Source organism: Heterocephalus glaber, unplaced genomic scaffold (genome assembly GCF_053883595.1).
Source record: "Heterocephalus glaber isolate CG9 unplaced genomic scaffold, H.glaber_assembly_v1.0 deba00001444, whole genome shotgun sequence".
Classification (NCBI taxonomy): Eukaryota; Metazoa; Chordata; class Mammalia; order Rodentia; family Bathyergidae; genus Heterocephalus; species Heterocephalus glaber.
Genome location: NW_028258297.1, coordinates 23,722,048 through 23,748,623, shown reverse-complemented (window position 1 = coordinate 23,748,623; position 26,576 = coordinate 23,722,048). Strand labels below are relative to the sequence as shown.

Genomic DNA, 26,576 nt, shown 5'->3' with positions numbered 1-26,576 from the left:
GCTTAACATAAAAACTGCTTAGAATAGCACCTGCTAACATAATTATTTTCATATTTGATTCTAGATTCAGCAGATGCTCATCCTATGGAATAAACTTTCCATGGAAGAATAACCCACTTCAGCATCAGCTCTTGACAACAGACCCTGAGAAGGTGATTCAGCACTAACCAGGCTCCACACAGCGGCAGCCTGCAACTACTGGTCCTTTTCCCACCTGCTCCCCACTTCATGTCCCCATCTTTAACACCAAAAGAGGACTGAATTTAAGATTTAGCTGCACCAGATTCCAACTTTGACTCTATTCCTGTGATCTTTTACAGGCTACTTTATTCCTCTGAACCTCCACTTCCTAACTTGTAAAAATGAGGCCACTGTCTTAGAGGCTGAAATAAGATAACGAAGGCAAAAGCAGCCAACGTAGTTCCCGACATATGTTTGTTGCACGATGTTTAGTTGAGTCTAAGCCATCTTCTTTCCTCCCTCTCCACTGCATTTCAAAGCTGCTGTTCGTACCCATGGACATCACCCAAGCCCTAGCCACAAGCAGTTCAGAACTGTTTGCCCATCTCCCTCTCTATTTTAAGCTGCACCTCTGGAACTGCTCCTCACTGTTCTGGAAAAGTCAGGCATACTGCAGAAGTGGTGACACTTAGGCCTCCAATACCCTGGAACAGTGCTGTTCAACAAGACTTTCTGCAGCAATGCAAATTTATACCTGCTGCTGCAGCATCCAATGCAGCAGCCACATGTGGCCATGGAGCACTGGAAATGTGGCTTTGTGACAGAGAAATTGAATTTTTAAATTCATTTAATTTTAATGAATTTAAATATTAATTGCCACGTATGACCTACTGTAATGGATACCACAGCCTCATGGCCATGTCCAGTTATTGCCAAAGTGTCAACAGCAGTCACTCTCCCAAGCAAGACATCTGAATCTTTGACTTACATGACTGACATCTCCATTTGGACTTTCCGACTTCCATCAAGGCTGGCGTGGTGATGCAGGAAAATGATATCACTCCATGGCTATTTCCAATGACCCTTCAGTCACTAGGCAACTAGAAGACTTGCTTTTAAAATGCAAGTTGAATCAATATTTCTCCTCCATTTGTTATATTTGGGAAATGCACATAAATCAGAATTATCCTTTTAACAGTCCCATGCAGTGGGATTTCTCTGAAGGGTGCCTCTCCAAGGGCCAGTAACTAAAAGCCTAAACACTGACTGTAGATAAGGGTCAAAAAGCTGGGAACCTTTTTGAAGATTAGATGCTTGGCATTTCAATTTCACTCAGTCAAAACTTCCACAAGAATTATCTTATTTTATAATATTTCACGTTAATCTTGCCAAGATCAGATTCCAAGAAGCAATATAGAATATTGTTACCTCTCATTTTAAATCAGTAAGTTTGTTAGGTTTGAAATCATAAACAAATTATCACCTTTGCCAAATGGAGATTGGCCCTAAGAGAGAAAAGATGCACCCTCTCCTTTGAAAGGAAGGAGACACATATAGTTTCACAACCTTTACTCCGGGGCTTCAAGCTTGTTGCGCAGATTGTCATCAGCCGGTTGTCATGAACAAAAGCAAAGCAAATCAATATAGCTTGGCCCAAGGAAGAGAAAGTTGGGAATGGAAGGGAAGATTCATCTGTTCATTTGATAAACATCACTCACATCCTTACTATGTGCTAGAATGGCACAAAGGCAGTGTGGGTTCAAGCTCAGGCAGAGACAAATTTATAGCAATTACCACCACGTGTAAGATTCGTGGAACAAGGTGTCTGGAAACAGACAATAGAGCAATACCTGCCACGAAGAAAAGTCAAGAAAGTCTTTTCCAAGTGGTGTCCTGCAGATTGGGACTTGAGGAAATAGAAATATTTCTATTTCCCAGACAAGGATTTCCAGAAAATATCACAGGAAGAAGGTGAAAGTAAAGAGGAGGAATGAGTATTGTATACTAGGAAGCAACCCCAAACACTGGCCTCATCTTCATTTTGAAGCTCTCGGTGTTCCCAGTCCTTCATTGGTCCCTTGGCCCTCTTCCAAATTCATGCACATCATGGTCCTTTGGTCACACCTTGTTATGAGAAGTCTCCAAATCAGATCTCACTAACAAAGGCCAATTACTCTGCTCATCAAGACTGCCTGTTATTTTTTTTTTATTAAGTTCATTGACACATTGTAGGTATACAATACAGTTACATTCATCATTGGGATCTTGTACCTTTACATGACATATCTTGGTTCTTATTTTTCCCACTTCCCCTGCCCTCCCTTCACCCCCTCCTCCCTTCCCTATTTACAAAGACTGTTTCCTTTTTTTTCCTTTTTTTGTATTTTTCTTTTCCCTTCTTTCCTTTCCCCTAACCCTTTCACTTCCCCTACTCCTTTAAACATTTTCTTCCTATTTCACATTATCAATTATACATTTTGATCCTTATTTACACTTTTAATTTTTCACACCAGAGAAACTATTTGGTATTTACACGTGTGTCCTATTTATTTCACTTAAGAGTATCACCTCAATGTGCATCCACTTTGCTATAAATGTCTCCAGTTTCTCATTCTTTATGGTTGAGTAGTACTCCATTTTATAGAAAAACCACATTCTCTTTATCCAATCTCCAGTTGATAGGCATTTGGGCTGTTTCCAAGTTTTAGGTATTACAAACTGTGCCACTATAAATATGGGTGAACATATATCACTATAGTATGATTCTTTTAATTCTTTGGGGAAGATACCCAGCAGAGGAATAGCTGGGTCAAATGGGACTTCTAATCCTAATTATTTGAGGTATCTCCATAGAGATTTCCACAGTGGTTGCACCAGTCTGCACTCCCACCAACAATGAAGAAGGGTTCCTTTCTCCCCACAGCCCCGCCAGCATTTGCTATTGGTTGATTTCTTGATAGCAGCCATTCTTTCTGGGGTGAAGTGGAATCTCAGCGTCGTTTTCATCTGTATCTCTTGAATGACCAGTGATGTTGAACATTTTTTTCATATGTTTATTTGCTGCTTTTACTTCTTTGTCTGAGAAATGTCTGTTCCTTTCAGATCCCCATTTTTGAATTGGGTCTTTATATTTAGTGGGTCTGATTTTTTTTAAATTCTTTATATATTCTAAATAGTAGACAATTGTCTGAGGAAGAGCTGGTAAAAATTTTTGCCCACATTGTAAGTTGTCTCCTAGCTCTGTTGATGGTTTCTCTTGCAGTGCAGAAGCTTTTTAATAAGACAAGATCCCAATTGTTGATTCCCATGCTACTGAGGATTTGTTCGTAAAGTTTTTCCTGTGCCAATGTCTTCAAGAGTTCTACCTAACTTATCTTCCAGCAAGTTTAGTGTTTCTGTTTTAATATTTAGATCTTTAATCCACTTTGATTTTAGTTTAGTACATGGTGAAAGACAGAGGTCTAGTTTTAATCTTTGGCAAGTCGAAATCCAGTCTTTCCAGCACCATTTATTAAAGAGACTATCTTCCCTCCAGTGAGAATGGTTGGCTCCTTTGTCAAAGATGGGGTAGCTGAGTGTGTCTAGAGTTGTTTCTGTATCTTCTAGTCTATTCCACTGATACTCAGGTCTGTTTCTTTGCCAGTACCATGCTGTTTTTATCACAGTGGCTTTGTAGTATAGTTTCAAGTTGGGGATGGTGATACTCCCTCCCATGAGATTGCCTGTTCTTTTGCAAAGCCTCAGGAACCCACCACTTAAGTGAACCATGCTTGCTATTTCCTGAAAAAGACCACACATTGCTGCTGTAGGGAGCCAGGTATCCAAACAACAATGAGCCAAAGACTGCAAAGGGAGTAGAGACCGACCGTTAGGGTGGGATGGCTGGGTCATGGAACATCACATTTCTTAGAAAAGAGATGAGACCCTTAATGACAATTTAATGAGAAAAAGGCCAAGACTAACAAGGTACCATTGAGTACAGCACAATAGTGATGCAGAAAAAGAGAAAAGGGACAGCAATGGCCAAGGTCAACACAGATGAGCTGGAAACTTTTCTGGCATACTATGAGAGTTTAAGATTGATTTTCTAAGTTATGCCTTAGAAAATCAAAACCTAAGAAGGCATACTTACCCCAAAGTACAAACAAAAGTGAGAATATTCACAGAAAAATGTTTAATATGACTGATAACTACATATTCAAAACCAGCTCATAATTTATACACAGAAGTGCTCCTTTTTTTTCTGATTACTCTGTGTGCTAGAAACATATCAGATTTTTTTGTAGGAATTTTTTCCCCCAACTTCTGACAAATTAGGTCATGCTGGATGGATATTTGGACCTAGTGGGTGGATTTTTTTCCAAATGAAGACATCACAGTGGTCAGCTGGCAGTATCAGTGTTAGAATTCAGATCCTCAGAAACCGGAACCAAGTAGGGCAACCCTCTGAAGAAAAAAGCACTGGACTCACCATCAGACATCCAAACCAGCTCTTTATTACATTTAGGAAGTGTGATTAAAAGATGTGGTGAGTGCTGCTGCTGAGTACCATCCAATGGAAAGGCCATAAAAACAGTATGGTTTACGTTCATCTCCCTCGTTCACCAGATCTGTCACTGTGCAACTTCTGGCTTTTCCTCAGTCAAAATGACCATGACAGTTAAATATTTTGAATCAATTCTGGACAGCAAGGCAGCCATGACAGCACAAGTAAAAACACTTAAAAAAAAAAAAAAAAAGGACTCCCAGAACTGATTAAGAAAGTAGCCAGAACTATAGGATAAATATGTTCAAGGTGAGGGGGAGTATTTTGAAGGAGATTAATGGCAATGCATCTTTTACAGTAATAAAATTGGTTTTTAGTTAAATACACCATATTTCTTTATTACACCACATACAATCCACACAGAAAGCAAACAAGGAGAATGAAGGACTAAAACAACCTATTCTTCAGGGAACCTATTCTAATTACTCCAGTGAAACACTCAGACACAAAAATTAAATCATTTGTCTCAGAATTTTTCTAAAATTCAAACTCTATGGGCCGGGGATTTAGCTCAGTGGTTCCACCGCCTGCTTCACAAGCACAAGGACACGAGTTCGATCCCCAGTACCAAAAAATAAATAAAATAAAATTCAAACTCTGAAAACATTCCTTAATATACACTTGAAACAGCTCTAATGTTTTGTAAACAATCCACCTGTATGACATCAAAAAATCCCAGATAGAGGCTAGGGAAATTTTTTCTTACAGGTTTAATGACAACCCTAAAAATAACAAAAAACATGTGAAGCAGTTTTTAAAAGACAATCCACCACCTTAAACTAATTCCTTTGATTTACTACTGAGAAATGGTGATATCCATGTACAAGAAGGTGAAGAAGCATCAAAATGAGCCCAATAAAGCTGTGGGCCAAGATCTTGCTTGCATACTGGGAAGGGACAGGGAAGGGCTTCTTAGAATGAGTCTGTGGCTCCCCGTTCTGAGGACGGATGGGAGCCCAAAGGTGAAAAGGAAAACAGTGCCCCTTCTTGAGTTCACATCAGAATCACCTTTCAACTGAGGGCAGGTGAGGGGCGGAAACCTCTCACTCTTTGCCACTGGAGGAAGTTCACATCCCCGCTAAGGAACACCACACAAATCCTTTCATTCAATTCAGATTTTCTTCCCCACATTGCCTCTAAAGAGCTTATCTCTCCAGAGGACTCAGCGGATAAAAAGCCCCCAGGGGAATTTAATCACAGCCCTGGGTCTGAAGGCCCTTCTCCTCATTGAGATGGGATTGGAAGAGCTGAGCCAAGCAGGTGAAAAATGGGAAGGTAAAGTAAAAAAGAGATTCAACAGAACCAAATTTCCATAATTCTATTATGCTTCTCACAGAAAATATTATTCCTAGGTACTTTTTAGTTCCTGAAGAAGAAAGTTTAAAAGCACATAATCTAGGTAGGGAAAAAAAGGAATGGATAATATTGCCTTAACCTAGGACAAAACGTCACCTCATGATTGTGTGGGCCATTGTTGGTCTTTGACACTATTCTCACCTCTCAGGGCTCTCTCTTGCGTGCTAGATCTATGAAGCTCATGTATCTGACTAGATTACGCCAGGAAGGGCATGAATATGACATGGAAAAGGCAAAAGAGAAAGCAACGCCACTGTGTTCCAGGTGTACCTGGAGGGCCGAACCTGGGCGTCAGCACGTGGCAAAGGTGGGGTTTCCTGGGACATTAGACACCTCCTGGGAGTCACCCACTTGGGTCACTGTAATCACTCACTTACATTCTTCCTGAAAGGACCTTTACTCTCCCAGCCTTCCAAAGGCGTAAGCCTCAAATTCCCTGTATTAAACCATTTTCTATTCAAAATACCCATGGTGGCTTCTGCCAATCCTAATATATTAATCTATCCTGTATTTCTCAAATTAGGTTATGTGCCTACCCCTGAGGGCACCAGGACTATGTAAAACCATAACAGAACAGGGTACATATTCTTTTTATGTGAAAATTAAAACAAAACTTCATAACAAAATAATAAGAGAATAGCAATAATTAATACACAGTGTATCATTATCTTCAAATTAGTTACTCAGAATACAAGACACGGACAGAAAATATTCTCGCTTACAAAAAAGAAACAAACAGATGAGAGCACAAAACTTTCTTTTCAATGAACCAAGAGAAACTAGAAGTAGAAACATATTCTTGAGGCACTTTACTTTTAGGGATCTATTCTTATATTAAAATAATCATTAAAATATGGGGGAAAGCATTTAAAATAAGTTTATACGATAAAATATAACATTTAATAGAAAACAACTTTGCAGAAGCCTGCTTTGCTCTGCACTCTTAATCTCTCAGAATGCCAGAGAAGACTCCGCTTCTAATCAGTCATGCACTCTGCAGTGGCAGCTTCCAACAGTGTCTAGTCCATAGTAAGACTTGCAATGGGTCTTACTTGCTGAATAGACAAATTAGTGGATAGATGGATAGGTAGATAAGTACTGGTCAAGCACAAGCAGCAACACACATGTCAAAGCACATTGAATTATTTGCTTTTACATAGACTAGGACTTAACATGTACGAAATATTTATTATTAAACATTGAGGTGATACTGTTAAGTGAAATAAATAGGACACACATATGTAAATACTGAATAGTTTCTCTAGTGTGAGAAATTGAAAGTGTAAATAAGGACTAAAATGTATAATAGATAATGTGAAATAGGAAGAAAAGGGGCAAAGGGGAAGGGGAAATGGGAGGGGTAGGGGAAAAGAAAGAAGGGAATGGGATTAATATGAGAAAAAGAAAAAATGGAAACAAAGTCTTTGTAGACAGGGAGGGCAGGGGAATGGGGAAAAAATAAGAACCAAGAGAGATTATGTAAAGGTGTAAATTTCCAATGATGAATGTCATTATACTGTATACCTTAAATGTACCAATAAAATTAATAAAGAGGAATGGGAAGCATGAAAAAATAAGAACATGTAAATGTAAGGGTGCCGAGTTGTTTTGCTTGTAAGCTTTAGGTTCAGCATTAGGAATCTGAGAATAATAACTGGACTTATTTCATAGGGTTGTTAGGATTTGGGGTGTACCAAAAGATATGGTATAGGCAAAGCCCTTGCCAAAGTGCCCAGGACATAGTAAGTCTCCCTTTACCTATCAGCTACCTATCAGCTATTATCATTGGCAGTGTTCACTGGATTTGAATGGCCTAAACTATGCTTAGGTTATACAACTAGTCTGAGTATAATTCAATCTTTCCTCAATGGTCCAGAGAGCACTGAGGTACTTCAGTAGGTCATTTGCAATAGAAATTTCGTCCCCAGTTCATTAGCCACAACAGCAGATAGCAGGGTGCCCTGGTTGTCCCTGTGCAGGCACAAAGGAAGTTGGCTGGGAAAAGCTGATATTTGGGCCACATGGCAGTCTTCCAACCTGAATTGTTATTTGGGTTAGGATTACAAGATTAGTAGAGAGGAGCACACAGTCAATGAAATAATACATTCTGACTCTTAAAAAAGAAACTGATACAACAGCTCATGAAATTTTACCCCTCACATGAAATGCAAACTGGCAGGAGTGTGAAGCCCATCATAGAGGCTAAAACCTGACTAAAGGTGAATGAACAAATATCAATGATAATGTACAGAGGCAGAGGAACACCTGGTGGGCAGCCTGTGGCACCAGTGCTAAGTCCAGTTTTATTTAACATCTTAGTTAATGATCTGGAAGACAGATAAACAGAAGACTAAAGAGAGATGCCGGAGTGGACAGCTGTTGGCTTTGCTTGCCAGGTGCTTTATCTCTGTCAGTGGGAACAACACCCAAGTTGTGCTTTGGGAAATAAGCCCTCCCCTAGCGGATGAAGTCCAGGCGACACTGAGGAGACCCAACTCCATTGCAAAGGAAGGGCAGGTGGCCCACGCTGGGCCAAAAAGACACTCTCTTCCTGCATTGGAATCTTAAGCAGAGAATCACAAAAATTTTCATCAAAAAGGCATTGAATAATGGAGCATTATTTATTCCAGTAGCCTATCTCTGAAAAAAACCCATCATATATAGATGATATAGACAGATAGATAGATATCCCCCGCAATCTAGATTCTTGGAAGTATCCTGGCTTTTTCCTTTTCTTTCTCTTTAAATCTATTCTCCTCCCCCACCACCAACCTGGAAAATAGTCAGTGCCAGTTTTCCTGGACTACAAAAACAGAAACAGAAACACAAACGCTACAATAGAGATGCAGCTTCTACTAAATTAGGAGTATGCATTCTATTTATCTGACCCTTCAGCAATTCTCAAAATATGTTTCAGACATTAGTGTGAGAAACACTACTATAGACAAAGCAAGATATTTAAAAATCATAGTGTTTAGATTCACCTTGAAGAAAATTCACACTGACATTTTTCCAGGAAAAAGAAATGTATCCTAATATTCACACAACAGAACAAACCACCTAATCTTAGAACAGAAATGAAGGCAGAGAATTCAACAAAAGACCGCAATGAGATGAGACACTTTTACTTTTTACCCTCTTCTCTTTTTGGTCTTTTGTGTGTGTGTGTGTGTGTGTGTGTGTGTGTGTGTGTGTGTGTGTGTGTTTTAGTTGGGGTTCACTATTTTTTCTAGATTGGCCTCAAGCCCCTGGCCTCGAGCAGTCCTCCAGCCTCAGCCTCCCAAGTAGCTGGGACTACGGACATGCACCAAGATGAGCACTTTTACATGGCACCAGAGTTCCATATTGGTAAAGTGCAAATACATCAGACATTCACAGGGTACAGATGACCTCTACGGTACACTGAGTTTTTAGGTACATGCTTTCTTTGAGCAGAGAAATGGACTAAAAATGAATCAGGCCATCTAGGGCAAAGGGATGATGCTCAGGGCACACTAGTTTTTTGTTGTTGTTTTGTTTGTTTGTTTGTTTCTTTGTTTTTCTAACAGCCCTGCCTTCCTGGGTGGAAAGCAGATGAAGGAGCCTCTGTCTTTCTTTGAGGCTAAGAGCTGTACCATGCTGCATGGCCATATTTGTTGATTAGAAAAACTCAGCTACTCAGGTGCAAAAGGGGCGGTGAACACTAAGGGAGAGGTGAGGGCACCCTCAGCCTACTCAAAAAGTGTCCTAGCTGGGCACAGTAGTGCATGCCTGTAATCCCAGTACTGGGGAGGCTGTGGCAGGAGGATCACCACAGGTTCAAGGACAGCCTGGGTGACACAGTAATTTCAAGGGCAGCCTAGAATACATAGTGAGACCCTGTCAAAAAAAAACCAAAACCCCCATTTTACACTGTCTCCTTGACAGCTCATTTACACTGCTTTGAGATCGGGAGAAGGAAGCTGCCCAACTGAAAAGGCCACTCTGTTTGCAGGGAGCACATGGACAGAAGGCATTTTCCCTCCACACTGGAGAGAGTCAAAAATCCATTTCCTAGCCTACAAGGAGCCCCAGCCCTATTGTTCTTCCCCCGCCCCCAGAACATACAAATAATGCCTCTAGGAAATTAGTCAGTGCCATATCCTGGCCGGCGCTCTGAAAGATCAGGGTACACAGAAAAAGGGTACATGGAAGCAGATATATTATATACAGAGACAAGATGTCTAGTATAGGGTCCATCATGGTCCCAACAGAGAGAAATGGCGACTCCAAACGGAGACTGAGCGGAGTTCACTGAGGGAGTACGGAGAAAAGCAAAAGCACTTCAAGGACACAATTGGCACAATCTGGCAACCGTCAGAGGAGCTGTTACCAGTGGTGGCACCCCGAAGAGGAAAGGTGAAATATACAACCCAGCAGGAGCTAGGCCTGTGAGGGGGTCACCTGCAAAGGGTCTATGGCCTTTGGGAGAAGAAGGCAGCCATTCCTGGCCCACAGCACAGCAGGGAGGAGGCTTGGGGCACAGCCATGAACCTCTCCTCCTGACCACCCTCTCCCGACTGCATGTATGGCCAATGCCAACCAGATGGGTAGGGAATCCAGTCAGTGGCAAGGTCTTTGGGGTTCAGCCTCATGATGTTCAAAGCAGAGTGAAAGGAATGGGAAGAAGGTCTGAAAGGAATGGGAAGAAGGTCTGAAATGGTAAACAGATACATGTCTGTACCTGTGTCATCTACACCTGTATTGCTCACACAATGACAACTTTCCACATAGTCCTCCAAAGAACAATGCTCTTTTTAACTCCTCCATTTCTATGGCTGTTCTTCTTACCCTCTCTAAATGTTATGCTACATTTTCCTTAATTTCCAGTTGTACAATCAGGGTGTAGGGTGCAAACGTGGTGTTTTCCAGTTTCCCACCACCCACACTCAGGCACAGACATGCACCAAACCTTCCTTAAATCTATAATATCAAAGGAAAATGAAGGCAATGTCACAAATGTTAACTGCCTGCAAATACCTCAGAGGACAAAGGAAGTTTGTGCTTTAACAACAAATGAAGAGCAGCATCCAAGCACCCTTTTAATGTGTGCCTGAAACAAAAACCATCCGGACACTGTGACGATAATTTTTTTAAAGATGGCTGAGGCAGCAGCACTGCCCTTGACTGTCACTGACCACCACTTTGCCTGGCTCCACCTTGGGGACTGCTTTGCCCCTGCCAGGCTCTGGTGAGAGACTAAGTCCAAACCCTCCTGTAGAAGCTTGGCCCCGGATGCGGGTTTCTGAAAAATCCTATTATACGGGTTTTGGAAGGAAGAACAGGAAGACGTTGAGGAGTAATTTAGGAACACAGCGTTGGAAGAAGCTCTAACAAAATGAGAGTGGTTATGTCATGAAAGGACTGCAAAAGAAAGTAGGACAGCTGTCATTTCTGAGACGTTTGCTGGCAGAATCTTCAAAGCATGACTTCATCTTCTGATTTCCACCATTTTGAAAAGGAACATGTGTCTGGCTCAGCAGGTCAGACTGATCTTTCTTCCACTTTGTCTTTGCCCTGACAGTGGCACCGGGATATGTTTTATGGGAGAACTCATTCACCACCTCTTTACCACATTAGCACCACAATTCCCTCACACCTTGGGAAGGATCCCCAGTGCCTTGAACATCTATCTCCTGGGACCTTAAACCAACACAGCCCAATAGCCATCTTGCTCAACCTTTAATTACTGACTGTTAAAATGCAAGCATTCTGAAATAGTTTTTAAAGCTATTAATAGTGAGATTTTGATGAGCTAGTCCAAAGTCAGCACTAATGACTTGTTGATGATTTTAATGGTTCTTGCAATGCATACTGTGAATGACCTATTGTTAAAACAGAGGATGACTTGCTTTTACATTAATCCATTAACTCTTCTTTTCTCATAATTCTTTCCAAATTAAAATATTTTTCCTCTCAATCTGAAGACTACATTTTAGTGACCAATAAGCAGAGGAGGCAAAGGAAAGAGGCGAGAATAAGCAAGAGATTCTGAGTAAAGGCCAAAATTTGTTTCTATGAAGCTGTGGTTTAGAAAGGAAACAAATCTAGCAGGAGCACACTTCAATCAGGGACAAGGCCAAGAAGATGTAGATTCAGAAGGCAGATGATGAGAAGGTGGTAGAGACAGGTGGAATGACCTAACCTCTCTAAGATGCCACTCCCACTTCAGCAAGAAACACTCAAGTACAAAGTGCAACGGCCAGCTCTGGTTTGTAGATGTCATCTCCAAGTTGGTCTTCCTAGTTGTATTCCCTGCTCAATCTCTAGGCAACAGACCCTTCCCTGTTTTAATAACCTCAAGCGACCATCCACACCCCCTAAACACTGTGCGTCCTTTTCTTACCTGGTTAGTCTGATCCTTCTCCAGCTGAAAGCATGTACTCATACCTCACACAGTGACCCTCCCGCTCCAGGCGGACCCTGACACCATTCCACCCCATGAGTAGAACTGGGGTGACACCAGGGAAGGATTCCAACAGTTAACAGCAGAAGGAGCAGATCGACCCTATGCAAATGACCAATATCAGAGACTTTACCTCCTACTTGGCTCTGCCCGTATTTTTAAGAAACTCATAAAGAAGGCATTTAAGGAGGCATAAAAGTTTATGGAAACTCATGGGCCAGGATACATGGCTGAGAGCATTTGGGTGAAAGATAAAAAAGACAGAAAATAATCTCACAGTAAGAGTACAAACCACCAAGCATCTCAGGCTGACACAGGACATTGAAAATATTTCCTGAAAGAAACCACAAAACTGGCAGAAAGGTAAAATATGTTAGCAATATGAGATTTCAATTATTGAGACATGCTAGAATTTAATTGTTTTAAAACAAGGCATCTGATTTTAGCCTTCTGACAGCAGTATTTCTCAGAAGGTTCGGAAATCTTCAAGGAGAGCTGCTGTCTGGGGCTTAATTTTGCATCTTAAGGAAGCCTTAATAATGAACTACCGGGCCAGAGATTTAGCTCAATGGTTCTGCCGCCTGCCTCGAAAACATAAGGACTCGAGTTCGATCCCTGGTACCAAAAAAAAAAAAAAAATAATAATAATAATAATAATAATAATAATGAACTAGCATTGTTTCCCATAAAGTGGTAGGCAGTAAATATTTTACATTTGTGAGCCATATGGTCTGTGCCTCTGTCACAGCTATTCACCTTTGTCTCCACAGTGCAAAAGCAGCCACAGAGAACATGTAAACAAATGAACATGCTAATGTTCCAATAAAACTTTATTTACAAAAATAAAGAGCCAACCAGATTCATCGGCAGGGTAGTTAGTAAACTCCTGCCCTAGATAGATACACGAAAGGAATGATATTCCCATGAGGAAATGATCACATCTTCCTGGAGTTTGTAGTAACTATAAAAGTGGCTGCTGTGGAGAATCAGGTGTATAATTTAGTAAGATGACTTCTGAAAGAAAATAAAAAGTAAATTTGAAATCTGTGAATACTTCTTAAAAGGCAAAGTGATTCAAAAGAGAAGCACAACTTTAAATGTTATGTAATAGCTATCTTAACACAGAAGATATTTAAAGGAGACAATATGGATACCCAGAAAGTTTTGTGATAAAATCAGATTATATAACCAAATATATAAATGATAAGGATGCATTCATAATATATAAAAACAGTTATAAAAATATAAGGATAAGCTTGTAAAAAAAAAAGTGGCTGAAGCTTAGGAGAAAGTGGTAAAGGACTAGTTAAAGCTATGTTCAAAAGAAAATGACACAGGAAGTAATAGAAACAGCTTTGAATAATGATATAAAGTTAAAAGATGACAGAGAAGGCAATGCTACTCAACTTTTATCTTCCTTTTCATCTTTTCCACCAAGGAGAATTGAAAAGGGTGAAGAAAACATGGTTAAGATAAAACTGAAATCCCATATGGGGAAAGAATAGTAAAAAATAAATCACTTAAACACATCAAACACTGACCCAAGACAGTGATGATAATTTAGCAATGGAGGGTTTTACTGAGTTCTTATGACATACAAGGCATTGTGCTAAACATTTCATATACATTCATTAATTTAGTCCCAAATCAACACTGTATATTGTATGTATTATCATTTACCCGTTTATGGATACATAACCAAAGGATTAAAGTACTTGTCCACATCTGCATTTAATAAGTACAGAGCTAGGTCTTGAATTCAAGTATGTCAACCACAAAAGTCTTGCTTTTAAGATGTTAAACAACCTCAAGAATCACTATCAATAATCATTAAGAAATCATGTTGAATAAAAAGGTGCCCTCAGTTGAGATCTGGATATATTATAATTTTTACACAAGTAAAAATGATGAAATCCAAAAAATATGACCAGTTCTAATTTGTACAGATTCAGAAACTCTCTAAAAAAATGAAACTGAATAAATGTGGCTGTTTTAAGAAGAATAGAAAAATGTGATCACGAAGGATCAACATAGGTTCACCATTGGTCCATTTCTGCCCCAGCCTGCCCTGCTGCCAGTACTAGTGGTGTCCTAATGACATAGTCTCGGCCCAGCTCTGACCCTGAGTCTGGGAAATGCAGGCTCCACCTTATGCTAAAGAAGAGCTTTTCCATTATTGCTGGATATCTGAAAACCGTCATCTGCAAATACATTTTTATGCCTGGTGCCACCATGCTAGGTCTGAAGGAAGCCTGGGTGTCCAACTGTCCAGTGAAACATCAAGCTTCAGCTTTTTTCCATACCCTCCCACCTGTGAACAGTCTGCCTCAGTGACCTGCCCAGGTCCTACTTCCAAACCCCATGTCAGTCGTTTGAATCTGACTTCTGCTGTAATACACAATTGTGAAACGCAGGGTAAGCTACTTAACTTCTTTGATCAATTTCCTCATCTGCTAAATAAAGCACCCTAGAACACACTTGGTTAAGTGAGAAAAATGAATCTTAATGCCACATATGCTAAACAAATGTTAGCAAATTATTATCAGTCTCATTTTGCAATACATTCTATCAGTCTTTGCTGATAAGATTACTAGATTGCTTACCCAGAGAAATCTTGCACATATATGAAATTTTGGTTTCAATGGGATACTTGGCCAGGTTTCCCATGAGATCTTTGAGACTATGACAGAGAATGGTGGGCAGAATAATGGTGCAAGCAGGAAAGCTCGCAGCTAGATCAGAGGAACAACCAGTACTACTTGGAAGGAGACTTTGGTGAACTGGTCCAGATGTATCCTGGCAATAGCAGCATCCAACGCCCCCGATCCACTATGAACAAGACCTTCTGACTCTGGGGCCTTCCCACTGTTGACTTTTGTTCACAAACAGCCTTTGAGTTGTCCACATTTATATTTATGTACCAGTTTATAATTTATGCCTGCCTACTCCCACAAAATACATGAAGCAGCCGGCACCAACATGTGTATTAATGACTTGGATAAAGGCATTGCCTATAAAAGCATTTGCTTATAAAAAGGTGACTTCAATCCCTGAGTGACAGAACTTGGACCCAAAGTAGACCCTAGCAACCCAAATTAAAGATGAACTACAACAGACCAGAGCACTCCATTAGGTTGTCAGGGGAAAACGGGCTCTCTCTAGGGAAAGCGGCAAATTGAGTCCCGCGAAGAGCCACTCTCCAGCTCTGGGCAGAGCTAACAGTGAGGAAGTCCATCCCAAGCACCAGCAGCCTCAGTAGCAGCTCTCTGCTGAGATCGCCCCCTGTCTGTGGCAGAGGATAGGCTTGGGCCATCACCCCAGATAATTTAATCCCTGGCCCCTGCTCCCTCCCAGACACTTCTGAGGAAATCTCACCACCAGAAACACATCCTCTAGGCTCCACTGGTGTGTAGAAGGCGAGTCCTGAGGAGTAGGGGACTTCACAGAGGCAGAACTAGGTACTACATGTGCTTCCTTCCAGGCCACTGGCCCTTCCAGAATGTCTCTTCTTGGGCATGGCTGTGCACACCACATGCCTTGGCATAACTTGCCCAAATGTGTAGTCTGTATTCAATAAGGTTATTTTTGGACTAAAATATAGTTTTATTTATGTTTTAATTGATAAGTATATATGGTGTGTAAAACGATGTTTTGATATTTGTACACAATGTGGCTAAATCAAGCCATTTAATATATGCATTGCCTCACACACTAATTTTTTGTAGTGAGAACACTCAGAAAGGAAAAATCCATGTTTGTCTATGGATTTTTTGTAAATATAAATGCAATGATCTATGCTTTAAACATTTTTTTTGTTTCTGTGAAACAAAAAATCCAGCCAATAGAGTTATTTACAGAAAAATGAAGCATGTTATTATTCTGCATGTACAAAAATTGCTTCCCCCAAAAAATTTAGTTATCTGAAATTCCTAAGATTATTTTAGTGACTAAGAAAAGAAAGAGAGAGAGAAACACTCACATCTCCTCTCTCAGCAATTATCAATAGGTCTTGATTGCACATGAGGTGTGAATCATCCCTGCCCTATACACTTTCAATCCTGAGAAATCTTCCAATTGCAAAGTAAGATAGTGAATGTTTTAAAATATGCCTATCTACAAATCAGTTATGATTAGAAATCAATACTGATCCCTCTTTGATTATTTGTACTTCACTTATTATAAGCTACTTTTTTTTCCATTTATATAATGGTAGTCTCCCCTCTGAGATTTTATAGAGCAGGAGTTGTGGCTGGTGAATTCCATAGCCATTGTTGCTGGCACAGAAGTGGTCAATAAACACTTACTGATTAAAAAATATTGTCTTTCCCATTGTACACCTTCTCTTAAACATTAAAGGATGAAATAAAATAATACATATAAAATGCTTAACAGTTTTTGCACAGCTGAAATAAAAAATAAATTGAAAAAAAAAAAAAAAAGATGAACTACAACAGTGACAAGCACCCAAACCAGCACTTAGGTACAAAAAATAAAAACGGAAAAAAATACCACCCCCCTAAAAGATACCCTCTGTTAATACCAAGATAGAGAAACTGTTTTGAAATAGCATGTGTGTTAAAGATTTAGAGCTCTTAGATGATAATATCAATCAGAAGCCCCAAGTGCTTTGCTTGTCAAAGAAAGAAATACAATCTCCCTGGGGTTACAATAATAGGCATAGAGTACTTAGTCTACATGGAACAGATCACATGTGGAGTAGTATGTTCAGTTCTGGGCATTAACAGAAACGTGGGGTTGCTTAGAGGTGGCTTAACCAGAAAAAATGAAAAATAAACTAAAAATTTTAAATTATGGCATGTTAGGAAGAGTTGAAAGAAGTAGTATGTCCAGTGTACACAGCTGCCGAGGACTCTAGCATTTGCCTCCTAACACTAGCAGACCATTATGTACTCGGACTCCATTCTCATTCACTTTCTACGGGAACCATGGTACAAAAGTCACCAGAGATCCCAGATCCCAGAATCCAATGGTCAGTTCACCATCTCGTTTCCCTCTATCATCTGCATTGTCCCCTGATAGTTTTGTTTTGTTTTGGGGAGTTTCAATGGCACTGTGGTCCCCTGGCTTCTTCCTACACCCAAGGTCAGTTTTCTCTGTCTCTCCTCCTTTTCACAACTTCTAAAAGAGGAATGCTTGAGCGCTCACTATGTGCCTGAGTTTTTTTAGCTACCCAGGCTCACTCCCTGAGTGATAACATCTAAATTCAGAGCTTTAGATACCATGTCTATGCTGATGGCTCCCAAATTTTCATCGCTTCAAACATCAAGGATCAAACAGATTTCTAAATCAGAAATACCTGAAACTAGTTCAAATCACAAACACTTCATGTTTTTCTGTACCAAACTGACATCTCCCAAAGTCTTCCCTGTCCACTACCAGAGCCACCGTGTAGCGAACTACACCGTCATCCTTGATTCCCCTCTCTCTGCCACCCTGCCACATGCAATCACGCACCAGTGAGGTTGGCTGGGTAATGAACGTCTATGGAGAATCCAACTCTGCCCCACCCCGACTGCTACTTCCTTGACCCCCACCGTGTCTCCCCTGATTATAAAGCAGCCACCTAAATGTTGCTTGTACCCTTCAGACTAGACACACTCTAGTTAGATTAAAACACAGATCAGAGCATATCCCCCAGTGCTCTCTCCATCACACTTAGGATAAAAAGCCAAGCCTCCTTTCACATCCTAGGTGTCATCTGGTTTGGTCTCTAACCCTTTTAATATCCTTAATGTTCATTATACTTCAGTCATCCAACCTTTGTATTGCTACTCAAATATATCAATTTATTCCCATCTTAAAGCATATGCTGTGCTTGCATGCTCCCTCAGGGCCCACTATTTTTGATCTATCAGGTATTTATGCAAACACTACTTCCTCCAAGAAGTCTCCCATGATTAGATTATTCAAAAGAGCTCAGAAAGCCCTTTATTTTATTTAAGAAACTTATTTAAAGATATTCCATGTTTTTCACATGCTTAATATCTATGTCCTTCATTAGCAAGTTGGTTCGACAACACAGCTTTGTCATCACTATGTGCCCAGTGCCTAGAACAATGCCTACCTTTAGTAGGCAGCAATAAATATCCATTTAATGAAGTGCCTCCACTTCGTTAAAGGGGAATCACACTGGCCCCCAAACTCAAGGGCCAAATTCACCTGTGTGATAACTTTCTATCATCTTGCCCAAACTTTGAGCCAACTGTTTCCTTATATGTCTTCCTTCTCATAGTCTAAGAAGTCCTCTTGGGAGTCTTAGTGTCTATGATTATTCTGCAACGTAACACACTGTACACTGCAGCCTTTTGTTGGCTGTTAAAAGGGCACTGAATTGAACTGAATAATTCATTCAATATAGAGAGCAAAAACAGAACCAGAACTAAGGAACATAGAAGTTGGAAAGAGGAATATTCTAAGAAAGAATATTCAAACAATTACTACTCTTTCATCAGGTAGTGATCTTGCCATCTCTTAAAGTACTGAAGCGTACGGAGAATGTTCGTCTGTGAGAGGTACATTCAAAGGGCTCCTGCATCAGAGGAGACGTGGGACTAGATGAGCTCTAACATCCAAGCTGACCTTCCTTAATGCTCCATGGGATGCAGAGAGGTGAAAGGGAACTAGAAGAAAATGTCACTGAAATTTGGAGAAGAGGAAACCAGTGACAATGATTTCAGTTTTCAATAAATGGACAGGAGCAGAAGCTGGCTTGATTAATCATTGAGTGGGTGCTGAGGTAATACATGCAGCCAAAGTAGACATCTGTTGGTGAAAAAAGTGGTCCATATAGTTATTAGCTCAAAGGGTAAGATCAGGTGTCAAGGAGGGCTTTAGAAGAAGACTTGACATGTTCTGAAGCAGCAGAGGAGAGGCAGCCAGAAGTTTGGGCTGAGGATTGGGGACCATTACTGATCCCCAGCAGCAGAATTGGTCCAGAGAAGCCTAGACTCTGAGACCAAGATTTCCAGGGAAGGTATGAGCTGAACTAGGAAAAAGATGGAAAGCTCTAGCAAAGAGTTTATTTTGTTTGGGTTTAAAGAAAGTTCATCTTTTAGATGTATTACACTTAAAAAAAAAAAACTGGATGGGAACATGGGAGAGAAGTTCTGAGGTAGGGAAGGCAGGGACATCTTTCTAGAATGGGTCTCTGACCCTTCAACCAGAACGAGTCAGACTGGCTCAGGGAGGTCTTCAGAACTGGGACAGATCCAGAGAAATGCTAGTCAAAATCCAATGGGTTAGAGGCACTCTGGATTTAGACCTAGCAGTGAAACCCAGGATGAAGTAGGAAGCAGTCAACCCTTAGACTATAAGAGTCTAATTTCTGTGCTACCCTTTTTGTGCATCAGATGAAGAGAAAGTCTGTGTTGAGAACAATAACCTTTGTTCAGATTCCAAGAAGTCAGTAAATGTTTGCATTCAAAAGAGCTGGGAGGGGCACCTCCGTTGAGCAGCCCCTCTCTCCTGGCTTCAGCTCTCTCCAGACTCCTGAGACACTTTTCCTCCCCTAGGTCTTCAGCCAGGGGTGATGATGGCTTCTAGCTATGGCTAGTCTCTGGCCTACTGGTCCTCTGCTCATATTGAGTCCCTTATTAACTTCTTGCCAGAGCCCTGACTGAAATGCTAAGTAAGACCTAAAAGACGGCTCCTTCCCAGGGGCAGCACTTTCTATCCAATCAGTTTAAAGTCTCTGTCCTATATCTCCTTTATTGGTCACTACTTGAACTCCAAAACCAGCAGATTTATTTAACAATAATCTGTTTTTGTTTCTAGCTAACTATCCATTAAATTGCCATTCCCCTAGACATCTAGTTGGTAGCCCCCATCTGAATGTGCTTACACTTAAAATTCTATTGTAATCCTGTCCTAACTGCACTCTCCACTTACCCTGCTTTCCCAAATGCAACCATTCCCTAGCATAGCCAGGTGTTGCTAGTACCTCTGCAGAAGGGGTATCAGGCACTAGCCAAGGCGACTAAGGCTCTGAAATGAGCCCCTGGCTCTGCAGAGGAATTGGAAAGTAAAGTATAAGCCCCAGAGTGGCTGAAGGGGCATCTGCAGGTGTGTAGCCCAAGTCCAGTGGGGTTGCTAGACCTCAAGTCTGAAGCACTCTGACATGTACCAGATCCCACAAGCTGGATGAGACAGAGCTGCCTGCATTGATAAAGGCCGGGTTGGGAGAGAAACTGGTTTTAATAGATTAATGGGTTAATCCAGTCACAAGGGCAGAGGCCTATTCATCTCTTAAAGGTCCTCTCTGGCACATCTCTGAACATCACAGGGATTAAGTTCCAACATGAGTTTCAAAGGGGACAAACTATATTCAAACCACAGCACTGCCAAGGTTCTTCCTCTGTAAGTGTCTAAATCTCGTAGGCAACTGTTTCATTTATATTTTTTTCCAAAATCAGAAACTACACTTAATTAAATTGCCAGAATCTGCACACTACTGATTCTCTTGCTTTCAGAAAACTATTTGGAAACAAGGCCAGAAAACATAGTTTTCATATACATTATTTATATTCTCACAATAATCCTTAAGGTTGGATTTGGTAGGCACTATGACCCTTCTCTCATTTTAGAATTAATGAAATAAAGGCTCAGAAGAGTTAGGTAATTTACCCAAGACTACAGACCTGGTAAATGACTGTAACTCAGGCTGAAACCCAAGTGTCTGTCGGCCACCCCACAGAGCTTCTCCATTGGCATATCTTTCCTCCAGCCCTGAGTTTAACACTCTTTCCTCTACAGGCTACTGAATGGCATGACATGCTGGGAAGTCATGGCAGGGTATCTTGGCCATAAACCACAACCTTATCACTGGTGTGGAGCCGAGACTCCAGTGCACATGACTGAATCCCGAATCCACTGGCTGCTGCACACACTCAGGAGTACCCATTGGCACTATATGGAAAGCATGGCTCTCCCTTCTGATATAACCAAAGTCTCTTGTGCTCACACATTCCCATCTCCTGCTCATCTGTCAAAGCAGCTGTGAACAGCAGCCAGAAATCAGTGTCTGCTCTGGTAAAAATCAGATAAAATCCCAAGCAAAATCAGCAGTTTGAGGTCTTATTTCTCCTGTCCTTCCCTCACCTGAATGGACAGCCAGGAAGTCCTAGTCCCTTAATAGAGAAATGACAGCAGGCACACGTACTACACAGATAGGAAAGTATACAAAAACATAAGATACAGTCGGGGTTTTGAATAGCCACAGCAGAATGAGCTTGGCTTTGGCTCAGCTAAAAACACTCACCCGTGGACCACCTAAGAACTTGTCAACCCCTTTATCATACACATCTTGAATGTAAAAAATAGTTCGCAACTGTTACACTAAAACCAACCCACTAAATTAGTTGACTTCACATCAATTTCACAACATAATATGGCCCACCCTTTGGGAATCCCATACCAGTAATCATTTTTTTTTTGTACTGAGGATCAAACTCGGGTCCTTGCACTTGTGCAGCAGGTGGCGAAACCACTGAGCTAAATCCCCGGACCCCAGTAATCATTCTTGCATTTACAAAACACTTCATCTCTTCCTTAGAAGAGAAAAGCACTTTACCCATGATAATGCACTGAATGATAGTCCCAGAGCACTAGTTATTGTCAAGTCAAGGAGTACATGGCTTAAAAGCATGAAATCTTGAGTCAAACTGTTTGGGTCTGAATTGCATATCAGTTTCCCCACTTATAAAATTGTGGCGATGATGATGATGATATCTATATTACAGTATCATGAGAATTAAAACAAATTATACATACAAAATAAATAGAAACATATCCTGCACAAGGTAAATATTTGGTAAGTACTAGCTGTTACCAAAGACAAAGCTTAGTGGGAGCTTCTGCTTTCTGCCATGATGCAATGCTACTTTCAATCCTCCTACTGCAAACAAATAATACTGGACAGTTCCAGACAGTGAACGACAAGCAACATAAGGCTTTGAGTCCGAAAAGCACTGAAACTCATGAAATAAGCCTAGGATCACCCTGGTTCTTTGCCAAGAGACAACCTCCTGACTGGAATAGTTAGATGGAGTCCACACCCAGCACAGTGGTCACATGCTGAGGAGCCAGAGGTCAGGTTCCTGGAAGCTCAAGAGGCTGGAACCCTTGAGATGGATTATCAGAGAGGTTTGCTATGAACCTCTTACTGAGGTCCAGGTTGTACTCGGGGTCAAACACCCAAGATTTTCTAGACAGTGGCCCATATTTGGTTGGAAGTAAAGCAGAAAGCATGTGTTGGACACTGGTGAAGAAAGAAAGTGCTAGAACTTGGAATCCCTACCCTGCCAAAGTAGAGCAGTCTTTTTCAAATCTTGTGAATCACTCAACATTTTACCCTGAGTATCACTTGGGCTGCACTGACTCTCCCAAGTGTCACTCCAGCAGGTGTCACTTCAACCAGTCTATTCTTGTATTGAATAAATTCAATAAAATTGGCATCTTTACATTTCCTGTTATATTATCTTACAAAAATTAATGAAAAAATAAGCAATTTTGGTCATCCTGTATTTAAATAATTGGACTGGCAAGTTCACTATCTCTAACATCAATCTAAGATTCCAGAAATGCTACACTTTACAATTAAGAACTACACATTATGGTTAAGACCCATGGTAGTCTCATCCTAACAAAGGCTAAATCCAAACTCCAAAAATAGCTATGAGACAGAATTTAGACATTGAGTACCAAGGTAGAGGGACTTGTTCCATGGGTTCTCCGTAAATAAACATTAACAAAGCATAAAACCAAGCCTGCACAAGTTCAGGTTAATCATCCAGTATTTAAACTGTAACACAAATCAAGAATTAACACTTCCCCAAGGAAAACAACAGACTCCAGAGTCTCTACCACATATATTAAAAATGTACCAATTGGGGCCGGGGATTTAGCTCAGTGGTTTCTCCACGTGCTGCGCAAGTGCAAGGACCCGAGTTTGATCCCTGGTACAAAAAATATGTATATATATACCAGTATTCAACTAAAAAAATCATGCACACACAAAAAATGGGAAATAAGACCCAAATTTTGACTTAGCATGTGAAAACTTTAAAGAAGCTATTAACAGCCATAAGTATAATAAAATAAGTAAAGGAAAATACATCCAAATAATTAAAGGAAATTATGGTCGTAATGTGAGAACAGAGAGGAAATCTCAGCAGAAAATCAGACATTACAAAAAAGATACAAATAAAAGTTCTAGAATGAAAATGTGAGATAACTGAAATTTAAAAAAATCTCTGTATGGGCTTAATAGCAAATTGGAGATGACAGAGAGTTGGTGAACTTGAAGACAGATTAATAATATCATTGATCTATTCTTTTATTTTTATACCCTGGCTCTCTGCCTAGAGAGAATTTCCAGACTGCAGTAAAAAGATCTAGAGTTCAAGCACAGCAGAGAAATAAAGGGGGAGGAGAAATGAAGAAAAATTAAAAAGCTGCATATTGATATTGGGCACAATATCAAATCATCTAACATACATAAAATAGAATTCCAAAAGAGGAAGAAAGTGTGATTGAAGCAGGCAAAAAAAAAAAAAAACTGTGAAGAAATAACAGCCAAAAACTCCTGCAATACAATGAACAACACAGATGTACAGGTTCAAGAAGCTTAGCAAACTCCAAGAAGTATTTATATAAAGGGAATTACATCTATTTACATCATAAAATTATAAACACGTCACTAATAAAACAGTCATAGGAGCAGCCAACAAAAAAAAAAGAAAGCACAGGAAAGCTAAAAATGGCTGCTGACCAGAAGACAATGGAACAATATCTCTAACATGCTAAAATAAAAAGTAACGAAAGCACTATCAACCCAGAATTCCATTGCTAAACAAAATCCTTTAAGAATGAAAGTAGAATAAGAACATTTTAAGATAAATAAAATGTTAGTATAAGAATGGCCTTCGGCTTGATGGGAAATAATACTAGTTGAAAACTCAAGTATACAAGAAGAACTGAAAAGCATAAAAAAATGAAAAATAAATGAGTAATTATAAAAGATCCTGGCATTCTTATAATTTACATAGAGCAATACTTCATTAAAGCAAAGATGATTATAGTATAAGAAATTTCTGGCATATATATATAAGTAAAAGATAGGACAGTAATCATGCAAAGGTCAAAATAGACAATTAAATGGAATTATTTTGCAATGAGGTTGTTACTATTGTATAGGAAAATGAGGAATCAGGAAACAGAAAGTAGGAATTGGAAACTGGGAGTCTAGGAAGCGGTAAATAGAAAGTATACACCATCATATATGAGGTATAAAGAGATAAAATGTCAACCCCAGATAGACTACCATAATGAAGTCTGCACTTTGTTAGCCCTAAAGCAACCACTAACCAAATAATTAGCAGAGTTATAAACAAAATAGAAAGTACTGAACAAAATTTTATTAATCTATAAGAAGAAAACACAACCAAAAAGTACAGACAGAAAAGGCAAATAAAATCCAAATAAATACAACAGACATAAATCCAACCACATCAATAACTACATTAAACAGAATATATCAATCTTCCAATTAAAGGGCAGAGATTACCATGCTAAATAAAAAAGCAAGACCCAATCATATGTTGTTTATCAAGGTAGCATTTTAAATATAAAGGAATAGATGAATTGAAAGTAAAAGGATGGAAAAGTTATACCATACAACTATATAACCCAGCAATTGTACTCTCAGATATGTGTCCATATAAATATTTGGAGATGAATGTTCTTCACAATATTCAGAATAATCCCAAACTGGAAACAACCCATATATCCACAAGCAGGTGAACAAATACACAAATCTTGATATTTCATAAATGCAGTATTCAATAAAAAGGAGCAAACTATGATGTGTGCGATCATGTGGACAAATCTTACAGATCCAAAAGATTATATAGTGTGATTCCATTTATATGAAATTCTAGAACAGACGAAACTAATCTGTAAAGATAAAGATTAGCCTACAGGTTGCCCAGAGTGGGGAGTCAGAGAGTAAAAGTGACCTCACAGGGCCACAGGGCAACTTTCTGAGGAGATGGAAATGTCCTAGGTCCTGATTAGAGTGGCGGTTACATCACTGCATAGATTTGTCAAAAGTCATTGACCTGGACACTTAAAATATGTCATTTTTGTTTTGTGTACATTTTATCTTAATAAGTTTAATTTCTTAAATACAAACAATTAAATGTTTCTCTCCTGTTTTTTGCCATCCACATCAAATGTAACCAACTCATGCGCATTTACAAAAGAAAGAAGCAAGAACTCAAGGACTCAAATAAAATAAGAACCAGATTCAGAAAGACAAGTATCACATTTTTGTACCACATTTTCTCTTGTGTATGGAATCCATGGGGGGAAGAAAGAGGACATGTAAGTAGAGGAGATAATATGGGTAAAGGAGGCATTTCTAGATTAGGGGAGGGGAAGGCGACCAGGGGAGGGGGATGGGTAATACGGAAGATGGATATGATCAAAGTACGTTATTCTCTAAAATACATTATTTGTTTTGGTGAAAATGTCTCAAAGAAACCCATTAGAGTGTTCAATTAATATGTGATAATGATTATGATAAATAGATTTTTAAAAGCCCATCTCAAAAGAATTTAACAGTCCCTACCCTTGTCTAGCCTATCCTGACTGCAGTCTTCATTTGAGTTACCATCCAACATTATTATTGTGGTCATTCGTCAATTTTATTAATCTTTGATGGAGCTTAATTATCCAAAAATCTAGTTTCTAAAATTCTATTAGATCCAGGGAAGTTCAAAACCACACAATGTGCTCTTAATCCAAGAAACACTCCCACCCCACTGGGATGTACAAAAGTAGAAAGGGTTGGCTGAGCCTTTGTGCTGGGTGCAGCCTCAAGGCAGGAAAGGGGGGAAGCTACCGTAGCCAGAAAGCCCAGGTGTTCGTTGTGCATGTATGAACCTGTGCAGAAATTTACACATTCTATTTCTAAATTTTACCAGTCCCTGAGCCATGTACAGTTTCACCAGTATAAAGGAGACCAAGACATAAGTGAGGTCCAGCAGGCCCGCCTTTCAGATAAGTCACCTCAGCTCCCGGATGCCCTGGACCCACTCACCCTGCTGGGAGGGTGACGTCACAAGGCTCATCTGCTTGGTGATTTATGGATGAATGAAGGAAACCCCTCACCTTTAAAGGACCCCATGTAGCACAGCCAGCAGGCATTCCTACTCATCTTCCTTCTTACCCTCCCATTTGCCTCACAACTTATCCCCCCCCCACACACAC

At 40.0% G+C, this 26,576-nt stretch overlaps 1 protein-coding gene across 6 annotated transcripts in view; it reads right to left on the bottom strand.

Moving 5' to 3' along the window:
• Positions 1-26,576, bottom strand: part of Grin2b (glutamate ionotropic receptor NMDA type subunit 2B) — a 461,196-nt gene that overhangs the window by 391,983 nt on the left and 42,637 nt on the right. The window lies entirely within an intron of this gene.